At 29.1% G+C, this 21,104-nt stretch overlaps 1 protein-coding gene across 5 annotated transcripts in view; it reads left to right on the top strand.

The window, feature by feature from the left end:
• The first annotated feature begins 4,746 nt into the window (after window positions 1–4,746).
• bma (SCY1-like protein bma) overlaps window positions 4,747–21,104 on the top strand; it is a 197,980-nt gene continuing 181,622 nt past the window's right edge. For 2 of the 5 annotated variants that reach the window (XM_015514803.2, XM_089219699.1), the window contains exon 1: window positions 4,747–5,061. The gene's annotated coding sequence lies outside the window, so the exon portion shown is untranslated. Of the gene's footprint in view, window positions 5,062–12,640; window positions 12,881–21,104 lie in introns of all 5 variants that reach the window. The other 3 variants (XM_015514804.2, XM_089219701.1, XM_089219700.1) reach the window with 2 other exon arrangements.

The raw sequence follows: 21,104 nt of genomic DNA, 5'->3' as shown, positions 1-21,104 counted from the left end.
GATTTACCAATTCACCATACACTTCATGTGGCAAATCATTTAAATGTGATGTTTGTAAAATTAAGGCTTTAATTTGTATAGTGTTCTTCTAAAAGTTTAACTTTATTATTATAACAATAAATACATAATAATAAGAAAAATCAATTTATTTTTCAAAATTATTAAATTACCATTTCAATTTTGCCACATACAATAATTTGACGACCCATTCATATTTGCTCACCTTCAATGGCACTTCAAGAGCTAACATCACATTTGGCATAAGTAAATACATCAACCAATGACAGAGACATCAAACCAATTATTGTAAACTGAAATATTGATGCAATTAAATAAGGAAAGAAAAAATTCAAAAAATACAAAATAATTTTTAAATTGAAAATAACACCAAAACGACAAACTGATAAGGAGTCCCGAATCGATGCAGTGGGGTAACCACCCATCCATAGTTAAACCAGCGCTCCCAGTGCTAATCTGTTTTCCCAATAATGTACAATGAGATAAATATTATAAACCAATATATATTTAACATAATTTATAATTTCCCATGGAAACCAGATCTTGGCAACTTTTATTTATCATAATAAAATTCATAATATTCAAAAATCTCTTTTTAAGAGGCATAACTGCATAGAAATGACGTTATTATAACAAAAAAGAAACAAAAATAAAAAAATATCAATAAAAACTTATAATATCATAGACGCATGACGTGCTATATGGAAACAAATAATTACAAATTTAGAGATAGTAATTCCTTTCGCACTAACATCAATCCTCAATAATAGAAACTACTTATAAATATACAAAAATTTCCATCGTCAATCTCAAAATGTCTGTTTAGGCATCTCCCGGAGTTGGGCTTATCACTATTTTATTTAGCCTATCTTCTGCACATAGGTCTAATATGTCTCTGTACCAAATTTCGTCCCAATCCGTCTAGCCGTTTAGGAATGTATAAAGGACAGACAGATAGTAATTCATTTATACATATATATAATATATTCACCTAGTCACAATATTCGTTTTAAAATCAGTTTCATGTAAAACGTTTGCACTTGGTTGTTTAAATTTAATTGTTACAGAAGATGAATAAATTGTCCACACAGTATAATTGATAGTACTATAGTACTATATAATTTCGTTGAGTATTCGTATCAGTACCATAAATCATTATCCTTCCTTTGTACAGTCTACTCTTAATGTTTAAAAACGAAGATTTTGCTATGCAATGTATGCATATACAATAAAGTTGATCATACTCACTATATGACGACCCTGTAACATAAGCTGTAAATTAGTTGACATCAATTATCACATAGACATATTACAGTCAAGTAATACAATATTATTAAAGCATGTTAAACATTATAAATAAAAATAAAAATATTTTAAACATATATTATGATAAAAACTTAAACTTCCTGTCGAGAACGATATTATATTCCTTATAATGTGAATGCACAACTCTACAGCAGAGCTGTGCCCAATTGATTTTTACATAGATATATTTCCTTAAATTTAGAAATTTATAATTATTTCTTTTTTAAATTTTTTGAAAGTATTTCGCGTTGTAAAGTATTTCAATACAGTTTTCAAAATATTGATATAAATTTTAATATTTTTATAGCAGTATGTAAGCTATAAACTTAACACGCAATGGTAAATATTACTTTATCTATGTGTACTACATAAATGATTTAACTAATTAATTCACCTTAAAATTGATATTATTTAGCATCATATTTGGAAAAAACATAACTACATCGGTAGTTAAATTATAACTGTATGCATTTGTATATCTATAAGTAATAATTCATAATATATTATAAATATATTAAATGTAATGGTATATTATGTATAACTAAAACTACAGCTCTAATAGCTGTCGTTATATTATATTGCTATTTTTTTGGCCATAAGGACAATAATATAATTATACTTATACCTTGATGTTACTGTGATTTATATATATTTTTTGTATCCCTAAATATTATTTAATTTGTGTATTATATAACAAGTCAGCAACTTATTTTTACCTGTAATCGTGTTACTATTTTGTATTATCAATTATTTGTAAACACATCTATACTCATACACATTTAGTTGTGACTTAACACATCTCTTATCAACAATTATACAAGTCTATGATATAATTATCAAGTTATGTACGGATATTTTAAGTGTTGTTTAATATTTAAAATATGGGAAGAGCATCACATAAATGTTGCATAATTTGATGCACCAATTCAGGTCATACATTTATGTGATTGTAAAGTTTTACTTGATTTAAAATTCATCAGCTCTTTTTTGCTGGTATCACACTTTCAAAATATTCATAACGGATTCTGCAGATATCAAAACATGTATATATACTATAGTTATGGTGGAAATTCTACTGCGAACAACCTCAAGTGTTTAACTGGAGGCTTCTTTCTTGAACTAAATACTGAGATTACCTAATAGTATATATAGTATGCAGTCTAAGCAATATGAAGTCTCAAGTCGAGTAAACACTTTTAACATTTAAAACTTACTATACATGTAATATACCCGACCGTTTTCCAAATCCCAAAAATTATCTTGGAAACCAAGATCCCCAGGTTTTGTGCCTTGCGGCTACAACTACAGACCTTACATTAACACTGTGTGCTAGTCAGAGCCACGGAGGTTTACGATCACCATACGACAGTCTTATCCGCCGTCCGTCGGCTGCACGTCGTCTAAGGACCACATCACGGGGCGCATCCCCGTTACATCGAAGTCGGGAGAGAGCGCGCTCGTACTGTAGGCTGAGGTGTGAACATGCCCTTCGCCACCCTGATTGGGTACTGAACTATCCTCACTGCTTACCGTTTTTGGTCTCGGGCAACCTATATACAGCTTAACCTAATCTCATCTGCATATAACGCCGCCGGTAGGCTGGGTGTGCGCTAAGGAGATACTCACTCGGCAGCCTTCCCCTAGACCAAGCGAAGGTCTTTTAACCAGTATCTTCTGCTACCACTACTTCGAAACCAATCCGCCGTCGACCGCGCAACGACTGGAGCCGGTGCGCGACCACCGTGTGAGTGCACAAGTCAGTAATAATTAGTCAGTAGTAAGCCTCAGCTATGGTCTTACCGAGATTTGGGCCATGTGTCGCGAGCTTATGGTGTGCCCTCACCGGGCGGCGTTCACTGCCAACGCGGTAGCCTCGAACCCCGAGTTATAGGTTTGGTATCCTGAAAACTGTTCCTCTCAGAGGCATCACTGAGGTGATCGACCAGTTTTATATATACCACTTTAACTATAATTATATTATATTCAAAGTGTATTCATAGTTCATACTAAAATTAATGACATATTTTCGGTAAAAATAATCATGTTATGTTCAAAATGTACTCGTAATATCTATTTTAATCCAAATTCAACTAATAATATATATCCAATTGAAAAAAAAACATGGAATTATTTATTATTTTATAAATTATTCCAACATATAAGTAATATTGTGCGAATTGTGCCAGAAATCACAAGTAAAGAAAAAAAAAATTGGAATTCATTAAGGTAATACATAAACTGCGCCGGACGATATTGAGGTCCAAAAAAGGTTATATATATATTAATTGCGTCGATGATATTGGGCTGAAGTATGAATAATCGTTATGTTACCGATATCAATATTTTAAAATTTTTAACAAATTATTGTATTGGGGGACGAGGTGGCCGAGCGGTCTAACGCGTCGGCTGTGGCTCAGCCGGACCGGGTTCGATCCTCGAATATCGGGCGACATTTTTCTCCGGGAAATTCACGGTGTCCGGAGAACAAGTGCCGCCATCTCCCACTCCGGGGCTTTAATATTTTAACAAATTGCACATAGGTAATTGGACTGATTAATAGAGTAATTATTATCTGTCGGTAAGAAATTAGATAATTATTTCAAACGTATTTCGTAAATTTTCACTTTTCGAGTAAATTAAGTGAACATTACATATTTATAATATATACCTACAAATAATACTATAGTATAGATTAAAATTTAAATACATTAAAGTCAGTATTGACTATCGAGTATCGACCGTAAGCATTTTTGCATCAAAATGTCGTACATTTCTGGATATTATTGTACACACGATAATAAATTACAATTAAAACGACCGTGATAAATACGTACAAAATGTGTTATAATTATGTTTGACGATAAAAAGGTTAAATTAAATATTTAAAAATTTAAATTAAACATAAAATTTAATATTCTGTTACTACTGTACAAGTAAATTCCAATTCATAATGTAAATTGTCCAGGAAGGGGTAAGAAAATAAAATAAAAACGGTAATAATAACAATAATAAAGGTAGTTTTCGATTGTTATGGGACTGCAGTAAGACGACATAGGGGTGGAGGTTATGGTAGGATCGTATATTGATTAACATGTCTCTCTCGGCCAGGTAAACGATGATGGAAAAAGAGTGGAGAGAGAGGGTAGGTGTAGCTCTTCGACGGTACGCATTGTGTGTGTGATGGCGAACCACAGAGAGTAGGTGAGTTTGGAGCAGGGTGGGGAGTGTCGACGGTAATGGTGTAGGTGGTGTTGGGAAGAGACGGGAGTCTAACCGGAGAGTGTGGAGTAGTAAAGGGATGAAATATAAAAATCCGTCGAAGGGCTTTCTCTCACCGCCGCGAACAGCGCCACAGGTCAACTTGTTGTTAGTACTCTAAAATTAGGCGCGCGCAACGGTTCGTCAGCCAGCCAGCCAGTCGACAGTCCCGCCCGGCAGCCAACCAGCCAGCCTTTGAACCGTGATGTTCATGCCGCATCGTAATTGCCAGTCAGTCACCGGTTGAACACCGGAACGGAAATACGTATATCCCCTCGATCGAATCCTTATGGTACGTCTCTACATATTTAGTCTACCCTTCCACCTAGTGCGCTGTGTTCGTTGATTTTAGATTCGCTCCTCCACCTTTAGTTCATACTTTTGTCGATCTCGCCGTATTCTCGTAATTTGCCATCGTCTGCGAGCGTACGTGCTCTCGTTCGTACCGATCGTCACGCTTTCCACTTGGCCCGGCAACAGGTGAGTGGTCCAACAAGTATTATATTGATACCTACGCGATATTAAACGCATTAATCTTATAAAAATGTAATCCAATGACGTGGTCATTATCCTCCAACTATTTTCATACTGAGTTTTGTATGTTATCATAAAATATAATTCATGTGTAGTAATAATATAATTGAATAATAATTTAGTGATGATGATAATATTAATAAATAATAATATAAACTGTTCTAATAATATGTAAATCGTGTACGGAAAATGTAAATATATTAAAATATAATCCCCTAGTTCACTGAGTAGAATATTAAGATAGGTACATTGTATGAAACATTTTTATACATTTTAATATAAACTTATTAATAGACGAGATGACTTTTTTAGTTATCTTTATTTAGCTTGAAGCGATAAAATACTAATAATGTACAGTTTTCAATAGTAGCATTTAAATATGTCATATAGCACGCGTATACGACATGCCATATTCAAATATATAACTTTTGTAACAATAACTGATACGTATTTTTGTTTTTGGTGGGGAAGAGTTTATACAAGGCTCCATCATCTAAGTGCATTGTTGACGATCATGTCTGTATGTTTTACTTATTGGATGATAATATTTCACTGCCCTCCTTCTTAACCAAAGTAAATCTACTATCAAGACATTATATATAAAAGTAATTTACTAAATTAACTTATACTTATTGACAAGCCAAGACTGAACTTGACCAACACGTGAGTTTAGTATCGAAAACCATTCACAACGTTCATCAATAAATTATTGTCATTTTAACCTAAATTGTATTCACTATAGCTATAGGTACTATAACACAATTATAGATACAATTAATTATTACTAAGGATGTAATTTCTAATTGTTAGTGCACTCGAACGTTCATTTTTCTAAAGTGTCTGTTTGAATATATATTTCTATTGTAGTTGATTCTATTGTTGTTGTTTTTTTTTTTTAATTTTATTGACAAGATTAAATAAAAATTCTCCAAAAGTTTTATTTAGAATCGTAAATTAATTACAAGCATACTTATGTTGAGCTGAGCTACAAATAAATGCTACCTATATAATATGTAAACAGTTCATGAATTTCAAATTAGACAATAAATTAAAATATACCATCAAAATAGAGCACTTTTAGCAATTGAACAAATAATGTATTTTAAATGCACATAATATTTTATTGACCATTAATACAATATACATAATAGCCAATAGGTAATATCATTTATTTTCATACGTAATTTTAGGGACAATACAACAAATCTAATATTTATATAAACTTTTTTTAGACTTACAACTAGTTAAAAGTGGTGAAATATAATGTACATAAATCGATTTTACTAGTTTGTTGTGAAGAAGCCATCAGATAGATGGAACGCTTAATATAAGTGGCATTATACATATATTGCATTACTATATATACTTATATATTAAATACCTATATTTAAAAAAAACTAATGATAAATAGCTTTGGAATCTGAGTGGTTTTTGTGAATCACACTCTATATTTTTTCATATTTATTGAAAATTTGATTATTTTCATACTATTTTTTTTGAAATATTTTTTGGGTTTTCGCACTTTTAAACACAACACTACCTATTTTTGCTATGGTAGAATTTTTAAACATTGATAAATGGAATAGTGCAGTGTGATTCTAATCAAGTATACTTGCCTTTATTTTCCCTTAATAACGAAATTTTTCAAATTCTGATTTGTGGAAAATTTAAGTCACTTTTTAGAGCTGTAAATATATTATCAATCTTCATAATCGAGTTTGGTTTATGCCAAACCTAATCTTTATGGTAACATATTAGATTCAAGGCTTTTGGTGTTCTAAAACTCATTGAACATTTCAAAATTATCAGGACTATGTTCTTTTATGATATGCGTTATCATTAACGTGACCAGCAGAACGAGAAGGAACATTCTGAATCTACTATGCTTTAGAGTGACTTTTATAATTACACGTTTAATAAATATGATTTTTCGTATGTTAGAAGTGTAACGAGTTTTTTCTGTGGGGTTGGTTTTCAGATAAAAAATAATGATAAATCCTATAATGCAATAACAATAATTACACTAACAGTTGATAATTCACCAGTCACCACACAAGAGTAATATATCGCATTTATCTACATTATAGTTATCTAACTATTATATATTATATAAATATAGTATAAATGATCATGGACATCATTGTATTTACATAATTTAGATCCTATTTCAAGTAAACACCTCAGTTTTGTAATTAATTGTTTTTCCGTTACGATAATAGTCTTAGTTGGCTATAAAATATTTATGATTATAATCAACTTAATCTATGAAATTCAATAGTTATTCATTCATAAGCAATTCAAGTTTAATTGATGTTAGTAGTGAAGCCAATAATCATGATGACTCATCTTATCGAAACATTAAACAATATTATAAATAATGATAGTATTAATAAAAAGTTTATTAAATATTCGATTTTATGTGTCAAAACTATAGTGGAAATATTCGGTTTCTGAATATAAAATTTAATTTAGCATACGTAATATAATATAACCTCACAGTTTAACATAATATTTTCATTTACAACTCTAAAAGAGCAATAGGAAGGACATTGTATGATTAGAAATATACGAATTGTCCTTGATGCAATAAGAATTACGATTATTGATTGTATTATAAGGTTATTAAGGAACCTTTAATATTAAATTTCCAATACTATAATGCGATGATGCTAATAACGTTAATGTAGTTAATCGTTAACCATTGGTTAAACTACTGACAACGTCACCACGTTTATCATATTTGTCGGTTTCGATAAATAAAATATATGTTATATCTCTATTACTTTCGTATGTATTTGTCAGGATGTTAAAACGATTTTATTTTGCATATAAAACAAAAATACGCATCATTGTATAAACCGCGTAAACAAAAACTCATTTTAATCAGATAAAAATCTACCGAGGTACCTACTGTAGTAGAAAATACTGGAATTAGAAATGGCGACGAAAAGTCGAGAGATTGGGAGGTTTTTGATAGAGACTATAGTCTCTAGTTGTAGGTGTTGTGATTGTGCTGTTAAGAATTTCCTTGACATAATATTACCATGATAATTGAATTTAAAACTGATTCTGTGAACTGTCATAAATTAAGGAAATGACAATGTGCACATGTTCAACGTTTGTTATCATATACATATGTCCATTGAATGCGAGTTCTCGTTTGTTTAGCAAAATAAACACGGTATACAAACTGCAGTTGCGAACGAAGTGTCTAGAGATTTTACTAGGCGATAGTGGGAAACTTTTGTTTTCGTTCAATGGTTATAATAATACGAATGTGAATTATGTCATCGTCTCTATACATTTTGATGTGTATCGTTTGCTTGAGACGTTATATGGAATTGCTCTATGCCCGTTAGTTTAACTGTGTCTTATGTAACGTAATTATTTATATTAGATATAATGTGAACATATTTTATATTTATATTGCACTAAGTCACTGCGAATATTAGGTGTATTCTAAGCATTATTAATTATCATAGTATAGTGTGACTTCCGCATTTGGTTTAAATGTGTGTCGTGTGTATGTAGGTATGTGCTTGAGTGTGTGTGCACTCTTCTCTTTTTCCGACGAAAAGATAAATTATTATTTATACTTAAAAAGTTTCTAGTAGGTCGGAGTAGTGTTAAGCAAACGTTTGGGTTAAGTAATCACTATGGGAGCAACCAAATAATTTAACTTACCAACTATATAAAGCGAAGTTTTTTATTTTAAAAACTTAAGCAACCAACGGGAATATATATGTTTATCCACTCTTTGATAAACTTTGAGAGCACCCTAATATGTACCTATAAAATATAATAATATTATTACTTACTATACACGTTTTATTACCTTTTACTTGAACGAAATCAATAGAGTTGGTAAAATCCTTGTAGTGTGGTTACATACATAAGCTCAATTATAGCTGTTTTATTTTTCTGTGTAATCCATTTTTTCTTTCTATATTTTAATATTTTATAATAAATACAATAACCAATACATTTAGTTAAAAGGTATATTAGGTATTTTATTCGTTTTACATTCAAGTGCACACCAAAGTACTATACCAACAACGAATGAATGAATATAGACTATATAAGTATATTAATAAAAAATTAAAATATAGGAAGATCAAGACAAAAATAAACTATAAATTATATATTAATTAATATAACCAATGATAACTTACCAACGTTGTTGTACACTAAAACGCAGATTAAAAGACTCATTTTCATTTTCAACAAACAACTTCACGATTTACAAGATTTATTAATTTTCACATTGTTATGTACCGAGTGGTGTGCAACTTCGAATAAATATATTTTATTATGATCAATAATATTATAGCGACGATCGTCAGTTATCATGATCGATTTGCTATCGACGCGTGAACGTACGTAGATTATACAGTGGCTTATAACTGACCATGGAAAGCATACAACAGTTGTAGTGTGCAACGCATCTCCCGTGTCGTTTCCGTAGTTTCTTATTATTATTATTTATTAGTAATATAATATACACAAATTTGGAGTACAGTCTATATATAAACAAACGTAATTTATTATTTACTTGCTCACCACTTTTCGACACACATAATATCATCATTAAAAAGTAGATCACAGTTAAAAAACAATTTCAAATGATCTATTGTAACTTGTAACAACAAAAACGCTATTTGCAACGGTTCAGTTCTTAAATTAATTTTAGAACGAAATAATATGTACTTTTTTAACGAAAATATTACTCTGACTTTATAAACACACCACTCAATATTAGCCTACTTGTTCTACGTCTTGTAAATGTTGGTCGTCAATGGATTAAAAACTATGTTGCGCTAACAACTTACCTTCAATTTTCGACAAAAAATGATGGAATTTAGTTGCGTATACTTTATTCAGTGTAGTAATGGATAAATGATTTAATTCGTTTAAATTACAACCTAGGTTTTGTACGCCAACAAGCTGGTAATTCAAATAAGTACGCGATCTGTGTCGATATTTGCATCCATGTGGTTGTTTTCGTTTACTGTTTATTATTGCATGAGCACCGCCGATAGTATTGTCCTTAGTTTAATTTGACATTTAGGTATTTAAACTAAATGAAAATGTGTACACAACTTTTATACTAAATCAAACTTGATAACCGATTTATCGTAAGTTAATTTACGTTATACGAAATATAGTTTTGTCTAATAACTAACATTTAATAATGCAATGTAAATTTCAAAACGGAAGAGTGTATGTTGTGTGTAATACGATATGGTGGACTATCACGGGTTTTCGCTAGTGTTTTCACGTCCTGGTGTCATTTAAATGTTGTTTAGTGGTTTGTTGTGTTATTTTGTAAAATATGTGTCAGATTATACTACTATATGTGCTACATAATATTAGTGTTTAATATGTGTATTATATTGTACAAACTTCAGATGAATAATATGTTTTAATTCACTTACTTTTCTCGAAATAAGTATAGTGCAATACGATAAGAAGTTGTTGATGTATACCTACCACGTAGGTTAGGATGACATCTCTTCGAGGTTGAGATAGATGTTCGGTCGTATTACTATAATGTATTATTTCTAAATTAAATTTGTTTAGCGTTTGTCGTTACATTGTGTTGACGTATTATTGTGTATTATACATCTATTACAAAATAAATAAAATACCTATTGAGATTTGCTTATTTTCACACATTTTATTGTTGTAGACGAGGTTAAGGTTGATCGCACATTGCTTATATGTGTTAGTACTTTAGTAGGTATATAATATTATGTTATTATTATTGATAAGTAATTAAGTAACCAGGATATAATAAATGCTTAAATTGCATTATTTTAATTTGGATACTTCAATTTTGAATTTAAAAAATAAATACGGATAGTAATAATATGTTTGAAGATGAAATAAATTAACAAGTGAGTTTGGTTAATTATATAGAAGGTAAAAGATATACAATTATATCACTGGATATTTGAATAACCAATAAACATAATATAACAACCTGTATAATATGTGATATCGTTGACATTCGTAGTAAATTCTGGTGTGGACAACGTGTCTTGAAGTTTTAATAAGAGACTCTATTTTTGTTTTACCTACTTTTGAACAGGATTATTGTAATATGTTTTCTTTTTATACTTTCAATAAAAATTGGTTGAACGAAATGTCAAAAAAAGATGATGCTCTCGTAATTTTATTCATGACGGACATGATGGTGTAACGTATAGGAAAATATTTCCATTAGAGCATGTCTGTTGTTTTGTGGATAGTTTGGAGTGTTTTTATGTGTAAGGTAACCTATGTAGATTATATTATATATTGTATTATTCTACACCCCATATGATCACATTGGAGTATTAACTGACCTGTGTATTTATATTTAAATATAATTTAAGACATATTTAATAAGATGTTATAAATTTATAATAAAGTACTAAAATTATTATATTCATGTTACTTTCAAGTACACTACAGCGTAAAGAAGTGAACGGACAGACACAAAATCAAAATACATTTTGAAATAAAATAATAACAAAATACGATACGAAAACTATAATCATCTTTGCTTATAAATTTCAACATAGCGATTTACAAGATTTACTAATATTATCATAAAAAAGTCGGAAAGTAGGTGTCGAGAATGTTAAATAGTCATATTATTTGTAGAATTTTCAGCCTGTTGGTCAGCTATCTCATTTATCTTGATGTCCATGTGCCCGGGGATCCAAATGAAAGTAATTTTTTATTATTATTTGAATGGGCTTTGTTTAATTTGTTCTGTAAAATTATAGATATTATGTCTTCTGGTTTGAATTTTGTTTTTAATACTATTGATGAAGCTCAGGTAGTTACTCCGAGTATTAAACATTTTTAGTGTTCTTACTTTATAACAGTTTTTATCACCTCAAGAATCTCTTTTGCTTCAGTCGTTAATATGATGTATATTATATAGGCTTGTAAGTATTATAGATATCTCTACTCTGTCTTGTGTTTTAGATGCGCAAGCGTACACTTCATGAGAGTTTTTGTAATCTTCTAAAAAGTTAAAAAGGTAACTTTTATACATTATAGGTTGGATATATTATTTCCAAAGAGAGCTAAGTTTTGTATTTATTTTATTTTGGATACCCACGGTGATTCAGACACAAGTAATTTATTTTTAATTTAATATTATGTAAACTAAAAAAAAATCGAAAATTTTAAATGTCTACAAAAAAATTAAAATTTAGTCTAAATATTTTTAAAATATCATTGAGTAGGTATAATATTTGAGAACAATAATTTAAATTATATTAGAATGTAATATAACCTATGTAATAATATTCTGTAATATTTTTTGGTTTAAACAAAATATTATAATCATTATGTTGAGTACGAATATTCAATTTGGTCTATATTTTAAATTCAGACGGACACAAAAAAGTTACACAATTAAATTCAACTTTTTTTTATAATTTTTGCAAGGAAAATAAATGACATACATTGTATTACTTTTAATCCTTAGGAATGCATATTTATATATTATGATGTTTTAATTAAATAGGAAGCAATGAGTCAATGAGCAGCACAAGAGTAGTATTTTTACACAGAGCCTTTTTTGTTGTCAGTTATACAGAAAATAAAATGGTCACAAAAAAACCAATAAGATCAAATTTTGTATCACAAATGATGAAGATTAAATCATTTTTTGTACTATAAAACGTACATATAGAAAAATAAAAATAAACACAAGTTATTGCGTTTACAAAATCAAAATACAACTAATAGAATGGCTTACGTTCATGTGAGTATAAAATAATTTTTTCTTTCAATTTTCAACATATTATTAACTTTATATTACCTACAGTGTATATAAAATGTAGGTATATTCCTACTTTTTGAGAGGATAAACATAAAAATTCTAAAAGGAAATTATTTTAAGACTAGAACATGCATTTCACATCGATTTGTTGCGAATATAGTGTTATAATTAATCAGTGAGATTATAAGCAGTTTTTATTGTAATCAACGAGTGATGGGATCAGCAGCTAGGACAAAAACGCTTTGCTTACATGCAGTTATTTTCCATCACCTATATGCTCATATATTAAATATAATATATATAATAATATATGGTGTCATATTGTCACACTTTTACAATTAATGTATGCCCATTAATAAAGATTAACTATATGTTTTTGTTGAGAAAAATAATATGTCGTCCATTTTGAAATGCAGTGCCAACACTGCCAACGAATCCTTCGATTTATGATTCGCAAGTTTGTCAAATTATAATTGGATTTTTTTAGACAATATTGTCAAATTGTCAATAGTAATTTGTTATTTATTTATATATTCATATAAACATATAAACTAATATGTAATAATATTGCTATTAGTGTCTTATTTGCATTTAGAAATTCTAACGGCGTGACCACGCATAGTGAAAACAGTCCTTTTCAGGATTACGAATCAGAGTTCATCACCATTCACAAAACACACCACAGTGTCGAATTAGGGGATACATTACAACCCACAAGGACACCGAACGACTACAGTAATTATCCCATCGGGTAGGGAAGACAGCAACAAAAATAATAAGACCAATCCCTCAATAATAGCTAGCTTAAAAACTATCCAAATACCAGAGCAATCCGTATCGATAGTAAACACATCCACACACAACCGTACATACATAGTTTACTAGTCGGTACGGAGAATAGAATAGTAATGCATCGGACGTTTTCAACATGAGGATGATCTTCACTATCAGTATTCTTTTAATCGTCAAACATTCAAGACTACAGTAAATACTCGAAGAACAGAATACCTACCGAAACAGTTTTAATGAGCGAAGTTAATCGTCCGGACGAGCGACGCAGACAGCTGTGACCGGCAATCAATTCCTTATTAGTGTTGTCGCGGGCTTGTAACATCCGGTCACACGCACCGACTCCACATCGGACTACCGACCCACTGACTAAAACATCATCTCTGAAGTCCGTGATTTCATCAGAACATCGGGGATACAGTCCACCGGTCGACGAATGTTGTGAACCCGAGTCACCGGGGAGCACGAAGGACATCAAACGCAACGTCACCAGACCGCAAGAGAAACCAGAGGACTAGGCCGGTTGGACGAAACGACATAGCCGTCGTGCAGCCGACAACCGTACGATCACCACCGCTATATCGTCCATCATTCCTTTCGGCCATTTGTTGAAGTACTGCAGTCATGGGTTTTTTTCTTACCGATCAGTAGCCGCTTTGCCGGTCAGAGGCTTAGCTACACTCTTGTAACATCCCCGAGCGAACGGCATACTCATAGGTCATAATTTTATATCTAGGACTAGCATTTCTTGCTAGTCGACACGAGTGATCACTGTGCTAAATCGCTTGGCTTGGCCGGTCGACGCAACCGTTTGACACTCACTGTCCCCATCCATCGTAAATATATTATTTATTCTTGCATATAATAAATATACTGTAATACCACTAATAATTGTTGATTATTCTTTTCATGACCAGCACATTAGAAAGTCGCGCCGTATCAAAATAAAAAAAATGTAAATACAATAGCAGGGAAAATAAGGCCGTTTATCAATTGACAATTTATAATTTGTCAATGCAATTCAATGAAATACGATGTTTAAATCTAATTTATTTAAATCATATATAATATGATAGCTGGGGCCGAAAGAAAGGTCAATTTATTGGCAGCCGCTCCTATTTACAGAGCCCTCAAATGCAGATGCACACGATAGCGGACGGTGAAAAGACTGACGGACTATCCAAAATTGTTTTTTATTTATTTATTCATTATTGTATTTATATTTTTTATTTTGTTAAGTGATGAAACCGTGATTGTACGTATAATGTGTTGAGTAAGTGACTCTATAAATGTATTGTAAATATTAATAAAAGATGGCAGCAGAGGAGCAGTATTGTTCACACGGAGCCTCTTCTGCTGTCAGATTAAACGGGGAAAAAGTCATGTATAATGTTGGTACAACATAATATATTATATATTATATTACTTACCTAAGCTTTAATAATCAAATGATTAAAAAAAAAAACAAAATAAATTTAAACGTATCAGATATAGGTACGGTGTATAACATAATGTACCCACTACCCTTATACGAGTAATAACCATATAATTTATGGAAAGTTTTTTAAACAAAACAAAATAGCTGCAGTAAAATAACAATGGATATTTATATAGATAATTTATTTGTGATAACTATTTTAGATAATTTTATAAGTATTTAGGATATTGCAGTTTTTTTAATTTTAATTTACACGTGTTTATCAGTAGTCATATTTATTTTAAACGATTTATTCTGTTAAATATTGAAAAATTATTTAGAATTATTGATGTTTATAAATTGAAAAACACAATATTCTTTATAGCGTGTATAAAATATTTATACACGATTTACGATAGCCAAACACGATATTACTTTATTAGAAAATATCCAGTGGTTGTATTCGTTGTTATACAACGGTATAACTGTGATAATAATATTTATTTATTATGTTATCATAATTTTGGGTAAACAAATAATAAACCAAAAATACTAATTTATATATCTTAATTTCAAACTCAATTATCTCATTTATTATATTATAATACCTATATTTATAAACATAAAATTATATATATTAGATGCAAACATTTAAAAAAAGACTGCAGTTATCGATTATACTTAGTTTGTATTTGTTTTATAAAGTGTATAAAATTAATATTTTCGTTTATTCTAAGCAATAAATAATGTTATATCTTAACTACTATTATACCCAGGGCTTTATTACCGCTTAGGTTGGGCGGAAAATTTAAAAGATCGAAATGAAATAACAAATTTTTTTATGGTATGACGCGAAAATTACGTTGAAATATTATTTTCAAACTTAAAATATAAAAACATACTATTTGAGCAAAGTATGACGTGAAACAATATCCGATATCTATTAAATGTTCAAAATAAACCGCAACCGTAAATTTTTTCAGCCTATGGGTGGCAAAAACCGGAAGAGGGAATCGAAAAATTTATGATTTGGCGGAAAAGAGAATTGGGAGAAAAGAAAAGGTATACTTTTGGCGGAAAGGGGTAACTCCCGCACTGATTATACCCACTTCTGATACTTAATCATTCAGTTTAGTTGAATAGATTAATAGCGTGTTATGAATGTATGGTAAAAAAAAATGTTATAGTTACTATAATAACTGGAATAAAAGCATAGTACACCTATATGTATTATCTTGAGAATTATGTTTTTTATAAAAATACATAAATAAAAGTAGGGTTTCATAAATTTAACACAATTTAAAAAAGTCAATATTATGAGTATTGCTTACACGTCGTATGATGATCGTCAAGTTGATTGGCATGTATATATTGACCGTGCAGGCCCCGAATCGCGTCTTTAATCTATCAGCGATCCAGAATGTTTTGACTTTGATGCCTAAAACTCCTGATCGTATATACCTGTCCTTGTGTTGTTCTGGCTGCATCCTAGTAGAGGTTCCGAATCTAAAATTGTTTTAACTTCATCCGAGAAGGGCTGGGAATTATTTTAGGTACTATACTAGCCGGGTCAACAATTATTTGAGGTTGAATAAGAACAAATATTTAAAAAAAAAAAAAAAATAATAATAATTCGTGATATCGTACTTATATTTGTATTTGTATTTTTTTTTATTTGTATTATCTTACTTGTAAAATTCTGATAAATTATATTTTTCATAATAATGAAACTAAAAAAAAAAGAACTATAAAAAATGTTTTTAATTACACCTTTGGTTAAATAGATTATAGATAGTCCTAACTCATATTCTGTTAAAATGAGAAGGAAAATTTGGGCGGTTCCATTTTCTTCCAAAATCAAGATAGCGTTTTCCTCCACTGTCCATTTTTCCACCACAAAAAAAAACTTTGGTTTCCGTTCATAAATTACGTGACGCACTTAGAACAAAGGATAATATTATGGTATTAAATAAAACATAATGGAACAACTTAGCGACGGTGAATAGTCATATTATATGATTGATAGGAAAAATTAAACTAGGGATCCAATAATTAAAATTTGAAGTGTTCGTGGTATGTAGGTAGGTAAGTATTATTATTAAAAGTTTTAATTAATTTTTTTATGTATAGTATGTTTTGTCAATATTAATTGATACTACATATTTAATAACACTATGTGATTATACTTTCTGAAATGATAAAATTAATACAGTAATTTCATTTGGATTAAATTATTCAATAAAATATTTGTTTTTTTTTTTTTTATGCCAGAAACTAAATTAAAAATAAATTGTTATTTCTGTTTGTTACTTTTTGATTTTTGCTCTCTTGTTTTTCATTTTAAGGTAACAAAAGTATTATGTTATATGCCAAGGTTTGTTTAGTAATATTTTTCTTCAAGGAGTCGACAACTTTAAGGACGGTTTATTGGGAAATGTAGACTTATCGACGATATGTGCGCAGAATCGTTTTTGTCTTTAACGATTTAGGTAAAATTTTAAATCCTATTTGAATTACTATTTTTTTAAAATTTTTTTTTATTGAACATATGCAACATTGACAGCAAAGGCCATTAGTTACACTTATTACATTTTTACATATGTATTACACTTTTTTTTATTATATAAGATTGAAAAATTTTGTTTTTCTTAAAAAATTAATTATGTCTAGGTTTTTTTCATGAATAGGCCCGAGTGTGGAGTCAAGGTTGTATGATATCTTATGTTCGGCTCGTTCTTGGTTGTAGATTATGCAGTCAGCTATTATGTGTTTTATTGTTAATACAATATCGAATTACTATTTAACTAATATATTAGAATGACTTATTCAATGATGAGGCACATGCTAGAATCAAATTTTAGTATCTAGTTGTAACATATTTGTTAGTTTTCGGTATGGTTAAAACACAAACGACGCAAAAAACGTCATTATATTATGATGAGAAAAACGTTCTCATTCATTTTATTTTACTTATCCATATGTGAAATAAATATTGTATTAGCTATAATTTCACAATATAATTATAAAATTAAATAATATATATATGAATATAGTTATAAAAATTTTAAATAAGATAACGGTTTAAATGTCAGATATAGGGATAATTTATCATGAAAAATATGTGCTACAATATATCTTTTATTTTAACGTTATTAAAATTCAAGAAAGTTGAAAATTTTATTTTTTTCAAAGTTAGTCTGATATAAATTTCAATTTAATACTGTGCAAATCGTATTTAGTATTCACATCGGTGTATACTTTACCACCTTCATTAAAATAGATATGACAATATTTGAAGATATTTCATAAAAATTATACAGAATAAAATAGAAATAGGAAATTGAAAAATTTTCTTTTTATAATATTTCATTTTAATATATTAACATAATCAAAATATTGTTTTAGTTATACTAATTATTTAAAGTGCACTTTATTTTAAATTGAAAATAAACTGTAGCTCTTATTTTTTTTGCATGTCGTTAGATATTTTTTATCAAAAAATAACTATTTAATAAGTAACACTAATGTTTTAATAATAATTTTGTGACCGTTAATAAAATATTTTAAGTAGTAAATAATCTATATTAAGAATATTGAAGAATTAAAAAGTTCAATCAAAACTGATAATAAGTATGCATTTTGATAAAAGTAATTAAAATTAATGAAAGAACATTTTCTCTTTAATACTTTAATAAATTTTACTAAAATAATTTATCACAATAGGTATGAATAATTTGTGTAAATATCATGTTAATGATAATAATCATAATGAATGGTGATAAAAAAAATACATTAGTCTCAACCAAGGATTTAATTAGGAAATAATTATTTCGAATCAATTCACGAATACAATATTTTTAATTATGTATCATTAGAATATCATGATTATACAATAACATCGAATATTTACAAAAACATTAAATATAGAACCCATTTCAAAAATTTTTCAATATTAAGATTGTTCATATTTTTTTTTTGCGATACCGTAACTTGGAATAAAAAGAAACCTAATAAAAAATATATAGAAATAATTATTTTAACTTTTGAACTTGTGTATATTAAAAATAGCGACAATTTACTACAATTTCGATTAAAATAAAATTTTAAATTATAAAATCCGAGTACCCATTATTTTTCTAGTTATGATATTAATTTTAATACGTTAGAAAGTCCATCACTATAATTTGTATAATCGGATAAAATGTAAGGAAATCAACTAAATACTGAAAAAACTTGAATGTAATATTATGACCTCTCTAAATAAAACAAATTAAAAGTGCAATAATTAAAATCAATTTGAAAATAAATGTATAAACATAATTTCTAACTTTAAACTTGACTAAATTAAGTATATATAAATAAAAAAGGTATATTTTGGCGTATTTTTTGGGGTAACTTTTTTCTAGTTTTTGATTATTAATAAACATATTACTACGAATTATATGCCAATTAGAAGATAAATTTAAATTTTTAAATAATGTGATTCAATTAAAATGTTTCTTGGAAGAAATAATATAAATAATAAGCTATACTAACTACTGGCCACTAATTGATGAGTGAGTTTAAGAAAACACGAGAGTGAAAGTGAGATAGAAACAATTTTTTTTAAAACTTGTTTGAACACCAAAATTAATAACATTAAATAAAAAGTGAACAAATTCAAATTAATTTGTCACACATATCACATACAATTTGTCAATGTAAATATATTTCTTGTTGAGCATTTTACACAACAACGAAAAAATCGGGTAAGAGAATGTCGCTCTACTATACAGTAGGTTAAACGTAGGTCATTAGTTATTACTGTAAATGATTACTATGTATTTTTGATGTTTTTTAATTACAATTATAACAATATATTAGGCTCCTGGAATTAAATGTTTAAGCTTTTTTACCCAACTGTCGTATACGCCACGCAAAGGCTTGACGTATATAACAGATATATTTTCGGTTTCCAATTCTCTAACCTTCGAACAAGTAAATTATCGACACCTGCTGTATGAGTTTTATTTAAGTTCTTTTGGTGACCACGATAACAAGTGCTGCGCAAAAGATAATTAAATAGAAGTCCAACATAATTTACACTATACAACTTTAAGGTTACTTTACTCCCGAACAACTGACCACGATAACGAGTACTGGATGTTCGAGGGTGAGATATCTTAAACCTAGACAAAGTTTTACTCTTTCTCGACTGACCACGATAACGAGTGCTGGACGAGAAAATAAGTACTACAGTGTCTTACTGCCTGTTTTTAAAAGTGTTATTCATCACAACATTTCCGTATCCACTCGTAAGATAAAATATTCTAAAAAAGGAGTAAAGAAAAACAGTGACACTTGGTTTTAAAAAAAAAAGGAATTAAATATAATAAAATATATCAAAAAACAAATAATCAAATGAAACTTTAAAAATACTGCTCGTTGACTACGACAATAAGCGAAACAAAACAAAAAGCCTCGTTCCCGCCGCAGACGTCGCCTTATGTAGTGGTAGCAATTATGATGACTCTGCTTGATTGCAGATTTCTGCTTCGTATGTTATTTTAATATTTTATAATTTCGTTATATATACAACAAACGAACAAAATTGTATAGTCATTTATAGAAAAAAAATTGAAAAATTGAAAATGTCTATGAATAATATAAAACGATTTGAAGTATTGGAAATTAATGTCAATATTATAATATATCCTCTGAAAACTGAATATGTCTACGGTAATTTGAATTACACCAATATTCCAATTTTTAAAATTGATTTTCTCATAAATTGATTTTGCTTAAAAATTCCTGTTTTTCCTTAATTTTTCTTTTGTTCTTCCGGTGCTTTTGAAAACTATTGAGAATTTTAAAAGTAGATTCACTTTCCCATTTTCATCAGAAAACATCACACACACACACACACACACACAAATGTAATGCCAACAATTATTGGTCATAGAAATCGCTTCGGAGATTCGTTTATGAGACGAGTCGTGCGTACGCACTCGTGGTCCACAC

The sequence above is a fragment of the Diuraphis noxia genome, unplaced genomic scaffold (assembly GCF_037042655.1).
Source record: "Diuraphis noxia isolate RWA-SAM2 unplaced genomic scaffold, SU_Dnox_SAM2 contig0002, whole genome shotgun sequence".
Classification (NCBI taxonomy): Eukaryota; Metazoa; Arthropoda; class Insecta; order Hemiptera; family Aphididae; genus Diuraphis; species Diuraphis noxia.
Note: the sequence above shows the minus strand (reverse complement) of the source record. Positions and strands in the feature narration are given on the sequence as shown.